Source organism: Theropithecus gelada, chromosome 4 (genome assembly GCF_003255815.1).
Source record: "Theropithecus gelada isolate Dixy chromosome 4, Tgel_1.0, whole genome shotgun sequence".
Lineage (NCBI taxonomy): Eukaryota > Metazoa > Chordata > Mammalia > Primates > Cercopithecidae > Theropithecus > Theropithecus gelada.
In genome coordinates this window covers 145,276,035-145,293,571 of record NC_037671.1, presented here as the reverse complement: position 1 = coordinate 145,293,571, position 17,537 = coordinate 145,276,035, and positions in this window count along the sequence as shown.

Below are 17,537 nucleotides of genomic sequence, written 5' to 3'. Positions count from 1 at the left end.
AATACATGATTATCTCAATAGATATTAAAAAAGGATTTTGAAAAATTCTTCATCCCTTCATGTTAAAAAAAATCTAGGTATTCAAAGAACATACCTCAAAATAATAAGAGCCATATATGATAAACCCACAACCAACATCATAGTGAATGTACAAAAGCTGGAAGCATACCCCTTGAATAGCAGTAAAAGACAAGGATGCCCTCTCTTACACCCCTATTCAACATAGCATTGGAAGTTCTAGCCAGGGAAATCAGGGAAGAGAAATAAATAAAGCATATTCAAATAGGATGAGAGGAAGTCAAACTATTTCTGTTTGTGGATTACATGATGCTATATCCAGAAAATCCCATTGTCTCACCCACAAAGCTTCTTAGGAGGCTGATAAGCAACTTCAGCAAAGTCTCAGGACAGAAAAATCAATGTGCAAAAATCACTAGCATTCCTATACACCAACAACAGTCAAACCAAGAGCCAAATCACAAATGAGCTCCCATTCACAATTGCCCCCAAAAGAATAAACTATCTAGGACTACAGCTAACAAAGAAGTTGAAAGATCTCTACAAAGAGAACTACAAACCACTACTCAAACAAATCAGAAATGATGTAAGCAAATGGAAAAACATTCCATGTTCATGGGTAGAAAGAATCAATATTATTAAAATGGCCATACCATCCAAAGCAATTTATAAATTCAATGCTATTCCTATTAAACTACCATTGACATTGTTCACACAACTAGAGGAAACTATTTTAAAATTCATATGGAACAACAAAAGAACCTGAATAGCTAATGTCATTTTCAGCAAAAATGACAAAGCTGTAGGCATCACATTACCTGACTTCAAACTATACTACAAAGCTTCACAATCCAAAGCAGTATGGTACTGGTACAAGAACAGACACATAGACCAATGGAACAGATTAGAGAACCAAGAAATAAGATTGAACACCTACAACTATCTGATTTTCAAAAAACTTGACAAAAACAAGCAAAGGGGAAATGATTTCCTATTCAATAAATGATGCTGGGATAACTGGCTAGCCATATGCAAAAAAATGAAACTGAACCTCTTCCTTACACTATATACAAAAATTAACTCAAGATGGATAAAAATCTTACATGTAAAAGCCAAAACTACAAACACCCTGGAAGACAGGTTAGGCAATACCATTCAGGACATAGACACAGGCAAAGATTTTATGATGAAGACAGCAAAAGTAATTGCAACAAAAGCCAACAGTTGACAAACAAAATCTAATTAAACTTAAAAGCTTCTGTATAGCAAAATGAACTATTAACAGAGTAAACAGACAACCTACAGCATGGGAGAAATTTTTTACAAACTATGCATCTCATTAAGATCTAATATCCAGCATCTATAAGGAACTTAAATATATTTACAAAAACCCCCCACAAATAATCCCTTTAAAAAGTAGGCAAAGGACATGAACAAACACTTATCAAAAAAAGGCATACATGCAGCCGACAATCATATAAACAAAAGCTGAACACCACTGATCATTAGAGAAATGCAAATTAAAATCACAATGAGATACCATCTCACGGCAGTCAAAATGGCTATTGCTAAAAAGTCAAAAAATAGGTTGGGCATGGTGGCTCATGCCTGTAATCCCAATACTTTGGGAGGCTGAGAAAGGTGAATCCTTTGAGCTCAGAAACTGGAGACCAGCCTGGGCAACATGGCAAAAGCCCATTTCTACCAAAAATACAAAAAATTAGCTAAGCGTAGGTGGCGTGTTCTTGTGTTCTCAGCTACTTGGGAAGCTGAAGTAGGAGGATAGCTTGAGCCTAGGAAGTGGAGGTTGCAGTGAACCAAGATTGAGCCACAACACTGCAGCTTGGTTGACAGAGAGAGATACCATCGCAAAAAAAAAAAAAAGAAAAAAAAGAAAAGTCATAAAATAACAGACACTGGCAATGTTGTGGAGAAAAAGGAAGACTTACACACTGTGGGTGTAAGTGTAAATTAGTTCAACCATTGTGGAAGACAGTGTGGTGATTCCTCAAACACCTAAAGACAAAAGTACCATTCAATGAAGCAATCCCATTACTGGGTATATACCCAAAGGAATATTAATCATTCTATTAAAAAGACATGTGCACACATATGTTTATTGCAGCATTCTTCAAATAACGAAGTCATGAAATTCACCTAAATGCCCATCAGCGGCAGACTGGGTAAAGAAAATGTGGTACATAGACACCATAGAATACTATGCAGCCAAAAAAGAGAATGAGATCATGTCCTTTGCAGGGTATGGATGGAGATGGAAACCATTATCCTTAGCAAACTAACTCAGGAACAGAAACCAAATACAGCATGAGTTTTCACTTATAGGTGGGAGCTAAATCATGAGAACACATGGACACATAGTGGAGAACAACACACACTGGGGCCTATTGGAGGGTGAAAGGTGGGAGGAGGGAGAGGATCAGGAAAAATAACTAATGGATACTGTCCTTAATATGTGGGTGGTGAAATGATCTGTACAACAACCCTCCATGACACATTTACCTATGTGGTAAACCTGCACATCCTGCACATGCACCCTTGAACTTAACATAAAATTAAAAAGAAAAAGAAGCATGTAGGTTCCTCAAAGAATTCAAAATAGAGCTAGCATATGATCCAGCAAACCTGTCTCTGGGTATATAACCAAATGAAATAAAATCAGTATCTCAAAGAGGCATCTACACCTCCATGTTGATTGCAGCATTAGTCACAATAGCCAAGATTTGGAATCAACCTAAGTGCCCACCTTTGGATGAGTGGATACAAAGTGCAATATACACACGCAGTACAATAGGTTACTGTCCGTCTTTTAAATAGAAGGATGTCTTGTCATTTGCAACAACATGGATGAAAGTGAAGGACATTATGCTAAGTGAAATAATCCAGGCAGAGGACACAGGAACACAAATTTTGCCTAATCTCAATTATAAGTGGAATCTAAAACAGTGGAAATCATAGAAGTAGAGACTAAAATGGTGGGGGTTTTCAGGAGCTGAGGTAGAAGAATGAGGAGATATTGGCCAAAGGGTACAAAGTTTCAGTTAGATAGGATGAGGAGGATCTGGAGATCGATTGTATAGCTTGGTGATTCCAGAAATAATAACATATTTTCTACTTGGAAATTGCTAAAGTAGTAGACCTTAAATGTTCTTAGAACAAAATAATGATGATTATGTAGGATGATGGACATGTTAACTAGTTAGATTTTCTTCATCATTTTACAATGTATACATATTCAAAACATCTGCTTGTATACCATAAATACATACAATATTTATTAGTCAATTTTACCTTAATAAAACTGAGGTGGGGGGAACGTAGTTAGGGGAACAATGCAAACTTTCCCCAAATTTTAAAATCTATTTGTGAAACAGCTTACAAGTCACTAGCATATTAAACATGCTTTTTTCAAATTTATTGAGTCATAATGATACAGAGTCCATTTTAAATGTTACTGATACTGTCTTGCTGTCAATTTTGGCCACATTGTTCTATGTAGAGTTTATCCATACATTTTCTCTTATTTCATCATGTGGTCCAAGGTTTTCACTGAGATCTTCAGATTTTGTCATTGTAACTACAAACTAATGCTTTGTATATTTTTCATAATTTCTATGAAAAGGTGTATCTATGGTAGGGAATCAGAAATGACCACTGACCATGACCTCCCGAAGATTCTTTATGTGAGCCACAATTTGTCTCATGAGGATGCTCTAGGTTCCAGAATAATTTTTAAAAAAATACACTGTCAAGGATAATTCATTCTTATTTATTTATCTCTATTCCAAGATTTGGAGCATCTATTCAGTCACCCATGGCTTTTCAGTTTCTTCCTACATGCCATGTATGAAATTTGTCACAGTCATTTTGCCCAAGTCTATTTTAATTTCATTTTACAGTTGTAAACTGATCAGCAGTGCATACATACCTCAGAGTTCTCTGTTGGTTTTGATTAAACAGATAAACACATCTAGTGTGACAGAAATTAAATTGCAAGAATGAATTTTTCTCTTTTCTAGTTTTATCATAGGAAATGTAGAAGTTCAGAAAGTAGAGAAAGCAAGAAAAACTTCACAGCTTTGGGCTTAACGTAGTGATTGAAATGGAAAGTCATGTAAACTCTCTGTAGATGTATTCTTCCAAGAAAAGCAGAGAATTATGGAGACACTTTACATGATGGGATATATAAGTAAGGCCCTGGAGGTCCAGATGTGAAAGCAAACTTCTGAAGTTAAGCACTTAGCTGAAAATTGCTTTCTATCATCTGAGCTAGAAGTAATCAGAAGTCAGGCATGCAGGATTAAATCAAAATATTGTTGGTGTATACTTGGCTTCTGAAAGTTGGAATTATTTTCCTCTTTTAATGCCCATGATAACACCTGACTCTCTTCACAATACGCAGAATTAAAGTGTCCCCATGGTAATTTATTTTTAAAAATCAGTAAAAGGACTGTATTCACAATAAAAACGTCTCTCAAGAACTTATTGGGTTGTTTTAAAATATAGTGTGATGCTGGCACATGTTCATCTGGAAAACCAAACTCCTGAAAGAGATTTCCAGGAATATTTGGACCCTAGAAAAATGAGTGTGGTGAAAGGGAATTAACATGCTTAATATCAAAAACTCTTTGTCTTTAACCCTGTGTCCACTCTCTTCAATCCTGTGGCTATAATTATACAGCCATGTATCATACATGGTCCCCCTTATGTTATTAGGGGACAACAAAACCATTAGATGAGACACTAGCTGGCAGGGAATGAGAGCATACGCTCCAGTAAAGGGTCAAAGCTGGGGAAGCTAAGTGGGTTTTTAACCAATTCTCATGTCAAATATTCATCCCTGTTATCAATGCAGTGGTTAGATTTTTTTATTTGAAAAGCAAATCATAGTACTCTTGATAACCCTAACCAGATGATATTGATTTAAATAATATGACCTTCACTATTATGGGTTCTGAACTTTCTCTATAAATTTCAGTTTGTAAGATTCTGTTTGGCCTTGGAGAGATCAATATTACTCACCAATATAACTGGAAATTTAAAAATCAATATTTATTACTTTATAATATATATTAGAGTTTCCAAAGACAGTTGTCAATAGGTTATTGTAGTAATGGGTAACATTTAGTGCCCATTTAGAGAAAACATTTTCCTAATATACTACCCACGGCAATCCTATGAGGTAAGCATCATTTCCCCAAGTTTAGTAAGGAAGAGACTGAGGCTGAAGAGTGTTGTAACTTTTCCATTGTCACACAGTATTGATGGACCTCTCTAACTTTTGAAAAATCCTGTATTCTTTCCTTTTTGGAGCTTTCCTCTCCTATTCTATGTGATTCGGATGAGACTGTTGTTTAACTGGTCCAGGGTCCTCACAATGGAGCTGGACACATGACCCTAAGTGGACCATTGGAGCATGGTGGGGAAAACTGATATGAATATTAGGAGAAAGTCTCCCTATTTATGAAATTGCTAGCTATAAGAATCACATAGCCGGACGTGGTGGCTCACGCCTGTAATCCCAGCACTTTGGGAAACTGAGGCGGGCAGATCACATGAGGTCAGGAGTTCAAGACCAGCCTGGCCAACATGGTGAGACCCCGTCTCTACTAAAAATACAAAAATCAGCTGGGTGTAGGGGCATGCACCTGTTATCCCAGCTACTCAGGAGGCTGAGGCAGGAGAATCATTTGAACCTGGGCAGGGGGTGGGGGATGCGGATGGTGCATGAGCCGATAATTGTGCTACTGTACTCCAGGCTGGGTGACGGAGCCACATAAACCACGGGGTTTGAGCAGGTCCATTTCTCCTACTTGTGGCTTGAGGAGAGAAATAGACATCTGAGAAGAAGATAGATACAAGGAAAGGAGAAAAAGGAATGTAATTCTGACTACAGTATTTGAGCACTCGGCAAAGAGTCCATTCCAATTCCAGAACATCACAGTGATATGACCGTAAAAGCCAGAGTCTTAACAATGTTGCATTACATTTCAGCCAAAGTGTCATTTTACAGTCATGTGAAGGTAAAAGCCAAAGTTTTGCAGTGATTGACTTCACCTCATGTGACAAGGCTGTAAAATGATCAGATTTTCCTCACTCACCATATTATACTGATCCTACTGTGCCCTGAACATCCTAGACTTGCTCCTGCTTCAGGGATTTTTTCACTTATTTCTTCTGTATGAGACATTCTGTTGCAGAAATTCTTATGTCTCATTCCCTCGCCTCCATCATGTCTAAAATACCATCTCCTCTGTTGGTTTTTCCAGCAACTCTATTTGTCATTACACTCTCCCTAGTTCTTCAGCCTATACTATCATTCTTTTGATCCCTTTTCTGCTTTATTTTTCCTTACAACACTTATAGTTGTTTATCTTCTCTATCACCCCTTACTTCACTGGCACACAATGGAAGGCAAACTGCAAGAGTGGAGGGTTTTTGTTCTCTGCTAAATCCCCAACATTGAAAGGGGTTCCTCTCTGATATGGTTTGGCTCTGTATCCACAAACAAATCTCGTATCAAATTGTAATTCCCAATATTAAGGGAGGGACCTGATGGTAGGTGATTGGATAATGGGACAGACTTCCCCTTGCTATTCTTGTGATAGTGAGTGAGTTCTCATGAGATCTTGTTGTTTAAAACAATTTAACACTTTCCGCTTTGCGCTCTCTCTCTCTCCTGCTCTGCCATGACATTCTTGCTTCCCCTGCCCCTTCCACTATGATTGTAAGTTTCCTGAGGTCTCTTAGCAATGCTTCCCGTGGAACTGTGAGTCAATTAAACCTGTTTTCTTCATAAATTACCCAGTCTCAGGTAGTTCTTTATAGCAGTGTGAAACAGACTAATACAGAAATTCGGTACTGGAGAAGTTGAGTATTGCTATAAAGATCCCTGAAAATGTGGAAGCTACTTTGGAACTGGGGTAATTGGCACAGACTGCAACAGTTTGGAGGGATCAGAAGAAGACAGGAAGATGAAGAAAAGTTTGGAACTTTCTAGACTCTTGTTGAATAGCTTTGACCAAAATGCTGATAGTGACATAGGCAGTGAATTTCAGGCCGAGGTGATCTCGGAGGGAGATAAGGAACTTATTGGGAATTGGAGTAAAGGTGACTCTTGCTATGCTTTAACAAAGAGACTGGCAGCATTATTCCCCTGCTCTAGAGATCTGTGTAACTTCGAACTTGGGAGAGATAATTTAGGGTATCTGGTAGAAGAAAGTATTCAAGATGTGGTCTGGCTACTTCTACAGCACAGATGTCCCTCTTGCTGTTCTTGTGATAGTGAGTGAGTTCTCATTAGATTTGCTTGTTTAAAAGTGTGTAGCACTTCCCTCTTCGCTCTTTTTCTCTGTCTGTCCTGCTCTGCCATGGTAAGGAATATTGGCTTCTCCTTCACTTTTTTTATGATTGTAAGTTTCCTGAGGCCTCCCAGTCATACTTCCTGTACCCCCTGCAGAACTATGAGTCAATTAAAATTCTTTTCTTCATAAATTACCCATTCTTATGTAGTTTTTATAGCAGTGTTAGAATGGACTAATACACTGTCATTCACAGCAAAAAGATTATTGACCAATTAGTAGGCTTTAATGGTAAATTCCGATTCAAGCATTCGATTACACGATTATGTTATTCCATACTACTGCTAAATATTTTTAAGGATGTCATTTTTACAACCAACTGAAAAAATTGGGGCTACTAGAAAATCTCATAAAGATTCTTAACGAGAACTTAAATATAATTATATATTATTTCTGATAACAGAAAGAACTATATACTGTACAGATCACACAAAATCTGTAATGATTATATCATTAACTATAAATTCTGCTAAAAACTAAAATAATGGCTTGAAAATACATTAACCTCTCCCCCAGAGCAAGATCTCTTTGAGATTGCTCCTCTTTGAGATTATGTGGGATAAACAGGTTTATTCTATATACAATATTTACAAGTAGGAGCATTTGGTTTCAAGTAAAAACAGGGAGTTGTGTCTCTTGAAATGGCTTAGAAGGAGAATAAATTGGGTACTGAGAACATAAAAAGGAAATGTGATGAGTCTCGAGTAATAATTTTTTTAAATAGAGCTTTGAGGAAAAACTGATGAGAAATATGGATGTAGAGAAGAAGGACTCACAGCAGGAGCCCTGGGATAAAGTTGCTTACCAGCAGCCATCTGAATGCTGGGGAGGAAGAAAGACAAATACTGTGTGAAAGTCCCTGCTCCTAATAGCTAAGTGCTTTCACATCTGAAGACATGGTAGAATCTGCAGTGGAGAGTTTTACCTTTAAGAAGGTCCTAGGACATTGTATATAAGAGAGGCAGGAGTCAATAATTTAAGCAAAATAAAACTGTTGTTAACTTAGTTCACTATTATTCTTTATGACTTTAGGGGATATAAACATTTATAAAAAGTGGATGTAGAAAATTTACTTTATTGCCCATTCCTATTTTCCCCATAATACCTTATATTATTTAAATCTTAGCAGGTTTATGTAAGAACAACAACTCAGTGTAGTTTAAGAGGACAATAGGTGAGGGATATTATGATAATGCTACGAGGTTATATTATGGAATCCAATAATCCAAGGAGAGGAATATTCACAAGTCCAGGATAAGATGGTGACAGAAGCTAGAAAGCAATTAGGGATACGGATGCAGATATTTTTCTCCTCTTCCTATCCACCTGCTTCCTTCCTGTTTGCTCTTCAACACACCAGTTCTCTACTCTGCTTTTCCATCCTCACAGTAGTGCATAGCTGTCCTATTGCTACCCAGACTATGTGTTAAATTTCTGACCATATGCAAAGACTAACCATGTGTTCTGAATCCCTTTTCTAAATTTGATGGACTTAATCATCAGTATCTGGGAAAGGAGCATTACATAGTACACGAGTGGCTGTCAGTAGCACAACTCTAAGGGAGTGGGAAAGTAAAAGCAAAGAAGACCTGGGTAGACAACCCATAAGTTCTCAATTCTCCATCAACAGGGCTTTTCAGTCACCTAATCCTTCATAATCCTTCTTAAAGCCTACGATAGCAGCCTCTCTTTACTTCCATATTCATACACTTTAAAATTTAACTATGAATTTATTTAGAAAACTAGTTTTGGAGAAGAAAATTATTAGTAAAATGTGTTTCAACTGAAGCAACAAAAAGTTTCAAATCATTGAGTTCAGGAAAAAATGATCAAAACTGAAGATTTGCTTAAGTAATTTATTTCAAAAGATAAAGACTATAACAATGACACATTATTAAATATGTATGTTACATTCACTTGATGCTATGATATTTTTTAAGTGGCACATAAAAAATTGCATATTAGGCAATCAATTAAGGTTTGTTAAAATGAATACATTATGAATTGTTTGCATTTTAATTTAACAGGCATTTTAAGTATTTGTTATGAAAATTGGCTATTTATAGTTAGTTTCTACAATGTAAAATAAATTTTGAAAACTATTTGTAGTTACAGGAGAAAAGAGTTACCAGAATCTAAGGGTCTTTTCAACATTACACCAATGTAAATTACTCATGTGTGTCATCTATCAAGACACAATTTCCATACTCAAATACTGGTTCTAACTTTGCATTAACAGGACAGAGCTGCATGGGCAGCTACATTCAGGTTTTGCATAGCTAAAGAGCTATGATTCTTTTAAAATTAATTTTTGTGAAGATTAATTTGTTTTGTTAAGATAAACCTTAACTTTAGAGCTACTGCATAATTGACAATAATGTACATTATATGTGAGAGGCTCCCTGTTTTCTAAAGGAAAATTATGATTCAATTAAATATTGCATATGCTTCATTAGATCTTAAAATGATCTTATTTAAATATTGAACATCTTTTAAGAATATTGAGATGGCAATTTCCTCACGATTAAAAATGCTATCTCCATTCTTAAAACTTTAATTTCAATCATTATCCTGTGGTTGTCTCTTCTCTCTTCAGGGAGCAGCTCAAAGTTTATGAACAACTTCTCAGATAAATCTTTGTATCTGTCAGGTCATTGTGTGGAACAGTCCTGCTTTAGTGAGGACAAAACACTGACGATTTTCCTCATTGTCAGTGTTTTCATTTAAGTGAAAATATTCTGTGAGCAATGGCATGAATACACCATTAATTCTATCATTGGCAATATATAAAAAGAAGGGACCCATCGTAAATATATGACTTTATTTCTAAATTAAATGAACACTTTCATTCTGATTCCAGGAAAATATTACTTGATAATGCTGATAATGACCACCAGTGTATTCCCAACCTAAGGGAGCTTTTGAGATAAGCATAAGATACAAATAAACACATATTTTTCATTGTTTTGATCTCCCTTTCTTAAGCTATTTGGGAGAAGAAAAGTTGTTTTATTTTTATTTCTTATTTGTTTCTAAAGAGAGAATTCTCTTTCCTTAATGTCCTTCTCAAGCACCCTTCCTGTACTTTATATGAGGGCTCCCAAATGGAGGCAATCCTTATTATGTGCCTTTGTGCATGTGGGCTCTAAACTGAGAATCTAAAGACAGCACTGTTGGTTCTGGAAATTTGATATGCTGGACTCCAATCTCCTTGAACTTTGATTTTTGAATTTTAATGCAGAGATAATAATATTCACTCTCCTACCTTGTAGATCTGTGATCATTCCGTAGCAATATGCTTATAAGACAATCTGAAATATTAAAAGTGATTAAAGGAAATAAATAGTAAAAGCAGCCAGACAGAAATAAATTTACCAGCTCTATTGTAGGGACGTGCCAGGAGAAAATAAAATAAGGCAGATAAACTGGACTAATTTTCTTGTCCATAGGACCTCTGGGTAAATAGACTAATGATATTTGCAAGAAGGAAGAGACCTTGTCCCTGAAATGCACATGGCAGAATTTCCTGGATAAGGATTACCTCTAGTAAATAGAACACAAAGTCTGCGAGGAATGACTCCCTGGAGAATGCCACGTAGCCTATACAATTCTGGGGAAATAAAACGGCGATGTTACATAAATTAAATGCTCGCTACTGTTTGACGATCCCTGCAAGGCTCACTTAGAGACTTTACCTATTTTGGGTCAAAGGTGCAGTCCCATACAGAAAGGAAATGCCTGGGAGAGGCTCTCAAAGTCCAGGCATCTCTTTGCTTCTGAGCTATTTGATTGCTTGTGTTCTTAAAAATTAGTAAAGCTTGGTGAGTAAGATTTCTGATTTGTGTTGGTTTGATATGATAGTAATAACCTATGAGTTTGCTTAATATATGACAGTGCTGTGGTAATAATATACATAGAATTATTTTCTTATGTAATTATCAGGATTTAAATTTTATATAAGTAGCATTTAAAATAAGCGGAAATTTGATCCAGTTCAAATGTAAGGCTGTTATTGGGTTCTTTTAAGAGAACAGTTTATACTATCTTTCTTCTGTCTTATTTCTAACATATCTTGCAAAAGTTCATGAAGTTTGCCTTTCCTGATTTCCTGATTAAGATTATTTAGACTTTTATATTCTATTCTACTGTCATTTTAGTGGAGATTGTGGTGGGTTAGAATCTGCAAAAAGAGGTAGGTAGAGTTAAACATATAATCTTAGTTCACCATTTTGAATTAAGTAATTTGATTCCATTTTATTGTCCAGAAAATGAAAGCTCAGAGAAATTGTAAAATGTTTAAAGTAAAATAGATAACAGTTTTGGAGTCTATAGTTTGATAAATTAAAAGGGTGAAGGGCCATGATAGCGCAAATATTTTAACAAGCAATATAAATTTTAAAATTACAACTATTTGATATTTTCAGAGAAAAGTCTAAGATAATAATAATAATATTTACCCTTTGTGTATTTAACTACATACTAAGAACCATTCTATGCTCTTTACATTTATCATCTCATTTAGTCATCATAACTGCCCTATGAGGTGGTGTTATTGTTACTCCCATCTTTCAGATGTGGAATTGTGGCACTAAGAGATTATCAGCACAAGTTCGTATAACTAGAAAAATGACAGAGAAGGAATTAGAATCCAGGAAATCTGACTGTTGAACCGGTGCCCTTTACCTACATGTTAAATTGATTACTTATTAAAAGATTGAAATAAAATGACCCATGTTTTCATGAAGTGCATTTCTCAAATATTTGATTTATTAATAGCCATTTATTTCTTTTCATCTTTAGGGTAGTCTTATACTTATTTGTAAATGGGATGCCTCTGGCAGAGTACTGAGTGTAAACTGTCAGCTGGAGAAACTCCGATAGCCAGAATCTGAAAGCATTAACTCCCACAGTAAGCTATGCACCCAATTCTCTCCATTGACAACAATTTATCCATGTGTGTACACAGGGACACAAGGTACAGACAGCACTGTGATGGGGACAGGATGGTGAGTTCTTCAGAATGACAGAACGTAATAGATTTTGTAGATAGCTTAGGGCTAAGACCATTCATGGCATTGCCCTTATGTTACAGCTATTGATGAAGGCAGAGATCATGGGGCATAATTAGAGATGACATAGAAGTTGGAAATAGGTCTGTTATTCTATCATCTATGTATGTATGTATGTATATATGTATCTATGTATCTATCTATCCATCTACCTACCTATCATCTATCTGTTTGATCCATTATCTCCGAAATTTGTGTTGATCGTCAGACAGTATGGCTAGTTCCCATCCTGTTCGGCCCACTACAACTTAATCAACAAAATGGAAACCTGTGTGAATATGGCAAGAACAGTTTTTGGTATAAACTATCTCAGAGTTTTCTTTTGTTTTTTTGGAGTTTTCTCCTACCTTCCATTTTTTCTGGATCAAAAACTGATTAAGAAAAAAACGGAGAAGGAAAGCTCAGTCAGGGTTATGGGGCAAGAATTCCTTTTCCAAGTAGCAAAATATGAATGTCACACTAACTTATCACCATTCTATGTGGTGCTTTAATCTGATGCTGATCATAATGTCATTGTGCAATGCCAATCAACATTGGATCACTTCACTTCCCTAATTGAACACTTGTGAATGTGTCAATTCTAAAGAAGAGACAGCCTCTGAGAAACATCATTCATGGAAATCATGTTTGAGTGAAAGAGTCGTATTTGTATGCAAGTAAAGAGGTAGATACAGCTGGAGAATGAAATATAAGCTTTTTACCTCTCAGCGAATATTTGAAAGGGATTACTAGAAACAGAGAAAGGGAGGCATGAGGATATCAGACATTAGAATGATTGAAAAAAGTGATTATTTTTTACTTTGAATTTTCAATTACACTACACTCATAACCTTGGTGTTAGCACATCTCGTGTCATAAAGAGCAAATGAACTACAATGAGATTTAGTTTGGGTTTCAAACTCTGCATTCAACACCTTGCCATTATAGAACTTTAGGTTATATTTTTAATAAATTGATAGACTGAATAATTGGTAAATTACTAAATCCAAAAAAGACCTTTGACTTTTTCGCCTGTTACTTAAGACATTTTTGACATGGGAAAATCAATTTTATCAGAAGAAATGTAGCAGAATGCTCAAACTTAGTCACTAGAATTTGGAGCATTATGTGTCTGGATGCTATCCTTAGGCAAGCACCAATTACTGTGGCTCTATCCCGGATGAGCCGGGGGGCTGTAGCCTCTTCACTTAGTATTTTCCAAGCTGAATTCCTAGGAGAACACAATGTAACTGAGTATTTTAGAGCTTGCCGTCTGATTAAGGACAGTAGCTGGAAAGTTCTATATAGAACATCTGTCCCATTTATTTCTTTTCCCGTCCTTTGATTTTTTTCCTCTTTTTCCTTTTCTTCATCCTTCTTTTTCTTTATCCTCCTTCTCTCATGGATCCTTCTACATAAATCTGACTATTTGTTAGCTAGATGCAGAAGACACCTCCCCAAAAGTTATTTCCTTTCGGTGTGTTCAGGTATTTACATAAATAACTTATATTCAAAGACTGAACTCTCTATGCCCTGTAAATCAGACTGGTTCGTTCCAATTTTTAGAACAACTATTTACACGTAAAAAAGCACAAAATAATTTTCATATATATTTTTGGTTGACTCTATTAGGATTTTTATAGTTTAATCAATCCTTTTTTAAAATTTTGTACTTTTGTCAGTATACATGTTTTATTGTAATGTGTAAAAGGTTTACCTTTTATTGTAAATAAATTACATAAAACTTGTCATTTTTAAGTGTACAAGTCAGTAGCCAAAGCATATTCACAATGTTTTTGTTTCAACTTGTATTTTAGATATAGGGGGTACATGTACAGATTTATTACACGGGAATATTGCGTGATGCTGAAGTTTGGAGTATGGATCTTATCACTGAGGTAATGAGCATAGTACCCAATAGGTAGTTTTTTAGACCAACCTCACCCCCTTTACCCTCTAGTAGTCCATGATGTCTATAGTTCCCATATTTATGTACACATGTACTCGAACTTTTGCTCCTACTTATAAGAGAGAACATGTGGTATTTGATTTTTCTATTCCTGCTTTAGTTTGCTTAAGATTATGTCCTCCCTATTTGAGACCAGCCTGACCAACATGGCAAAACCCTGTCTCTACTAAACGCACACACACACACACACACACACACACACAAATTAGCCAGGTGTGGTGGTATGCACCTGTAATCCCAGCTACTCTGGAGGCTGAGGCAAAGTAATCACTTAAACTCAGGATGCAGAGGTTGCAGTGAGCTGAGATTATGCCACAGCACTCCAGCCTAGGCAACACAGTGAGACTCCATCTCAAAAAAGAAAAATAATAATTATGTCCTCCAGCTTTAAACAAGTTGCAAAGGGGATGATTTCATCTATTTTAAATGGCTGTGTAATATTTTATGGTATATATTTACCATTTTTTTAATCCAATCTACCACTGATGGACATCTGGGTTGACTCTATGTGTTTGCTATTGTGAATAGTGCAGCAATGAGCATATGACTACATGTGTCTTTTTGTAGAACAATTTATTTTCTTTTGGGTATATACCCAGTAATGGAATTGTCAGGTTGAATGATAGTTCTGTTTTAAGTCCTTTGAGAATCTCCAGGCTGCTTTTCACAATGGCTTAAATAACTAACCAACAGTGGATAAGCATTCCCTTTTCTCCGCAGCCTTGCCAATATTTGTAGTTTTTTTGACTTTTTAGTAATAACCATTCTGACTGATGTGAGATCGTATCTCATTGTGGTTTTGATTTGCATTTCTCTGATGATTAGTGATGTTGAGCATTTGTTCATATGTTGATGGGCCACTTGCATGTCCTCTTTTGAGAAATATCTGTTCATGTCTTTTGCCCATTTTTTAATGAGGCTGTTTTTGCTTGTTGATTTGTTTAAGTTCCCTATAGATTCTGGTTATTAGGCTCTTTTTTTTTTCTTTTTTCTTTTTTTTTTTTTATCCATAGCTGTGGATATTTTCCCCCATTCTATAGGTTGTCTGTTTGCTCTGTTGATAGTTTTTATTTTTTTCTTTTTTTGCTGTGCAGAACTCTTTAGGTTAATTAGGTCCCACTTGCTGATTTCTGTTTTTGTTACTTTGCTGTTTGAGGACTTGGCCAAAAATCCTTTGCCCAGGCCAATGTCACGAGGAGTCTTTTCTAGGTTGTCTTCCATGGGTTTTTATAGTTTGAGGTCTTTCATTTAAATCTTTAATCTACTTTGAGTTAATTTTTGTATAGGGTAAAAAGTAGGGGCCCAGCTTCAATCTTCTGCATATGGCTAGCCACTTAGCCTGGCACCATTTGTTGAATAGGGAGTCCTTTCCCCATTGCTGGTTTTTGTCGGCCTTGTCAAAGATCAGATGGTTGTAAGTCTGTAGCTTTATTTCTGAGTTTTCTGTTCTGTTCCTTTGGTCTATGTGTTTGTTTTTGTACCAGTACCAAGCTGTTTTGGTTGATGTGGCTTTATAGTATAGTTTGAAGTTTGGTAGTGATCTCATGCCTCCAGTTTTGTCTATTCAGGCTCCTTTTTGATTCCACATGAATTTTAGAACAGTTTTGTTTTTTTTTCTAATTCTGTGCAGAATGACATTGGTAGTTTGATGGGAATAACACTGAATCTGTAAATTGCTTTGGGAAGTATGGTCATTATTATTATATACATTCTTCCTATCCATGAGCATGGAACGCTTTTTTGTTTATTTGTGTCGTCCCTGATTTCTTTCAGCAGTATTTTGTAGTTCTCCTGTAGAGCTCTTTTACCCCCTTGGTTGGCTGTATTCCTAGGTATTTCATTTGTCTGTGGCTATTGTAAATGGGATGGTATTCTTTATTTCACTCACAGCTGAATTCTTTATTTTCTATTGTATATATTTAAGGTATATAACATGATGCTTTGATGTACATCATCATAGTAAAACCATGACTACCATCAAGCAAATTAACATATCCATCACTTCACGTAACTCCCTTTGTGTATGTGGTAAAAGCACATAAATTCTACTCTCTTAGCAATTTTTCAGTACACAATGCAATATTATTAACTACCGTTCTCATGCTGTTCATTAGATCTCTAGGATTATCTATCTTAACATGACTGCAAATTTGTGTAGTGGCAGTCAATTCACTATACTTATTTAAATGGTGTTACTGTAATAAACAATAAAAATTTATTTTATATCAAACATACAAATGCATTACAATTTAACGTTTTTGGTTTTTAAGGATTACTTTAAACAAAATCTAAAAGTTTCCTTTATAATGCAGCCAGAAGATGGGGACGTCACAGAATGACACGAGGGGACATGGTAAGTCTTTACTAAGTCCTACACAAGAGTACATGCTAGGTTCTACCATAGAGATGACTCATAATTCTCTTAAGCATTTTATATTCTTTCTTTATATTTTTATTTCCTCTATGTGGAATAAGTGCTCACTTGGTAAACTTCTACTCATTCTCCAATAGCAAGAATAAACATTATCCAATTTTCCAACCCCAAGAAAAATGAAGAGCATTTTCTTCAATTATCCCACAGTATTTTTATGCCACTTAAATATTGGTTACTTACTGAATGTTATTTATTATTGTACATGTCACTCATGTACAATTTACAGTTCAGCCTTCCGCACAGAGTAGTAGGTAATAAACAAGTGAGGTAATATATGAATAATAGGAATAGATTTCACTATTGACAAAGTATAGATTATCATATTTCAGTAAATCTTTCATATCTGAAAAATTGGGCTTTTTTAAAAATTTATTTATTATTATTATACTTTAAGTTGTAGGGTACATGTGCATAACGTGCAGGTTTGTTACATATGTATACTTGTGCCATGTTGGTGTGCTGCACCCATCAACTCGTCATTTACATCAGGTATAACTCCCAATGCAATCCCTCCCCCCTCCCCTCTCCCCATGATAGGCCCCGGTGTGTGATGTTCCCCTTCCTGAGTCCAAGTGATCTCATTGTTCAGTTCCCACCTATGAGTGAGAACATGCGGTGTTTGGTTTTCTGTTCTTGTGATAGTTTGCTAAGAATGATGGTTTCCAGCTGCATCCATGTCCCTACAAAGG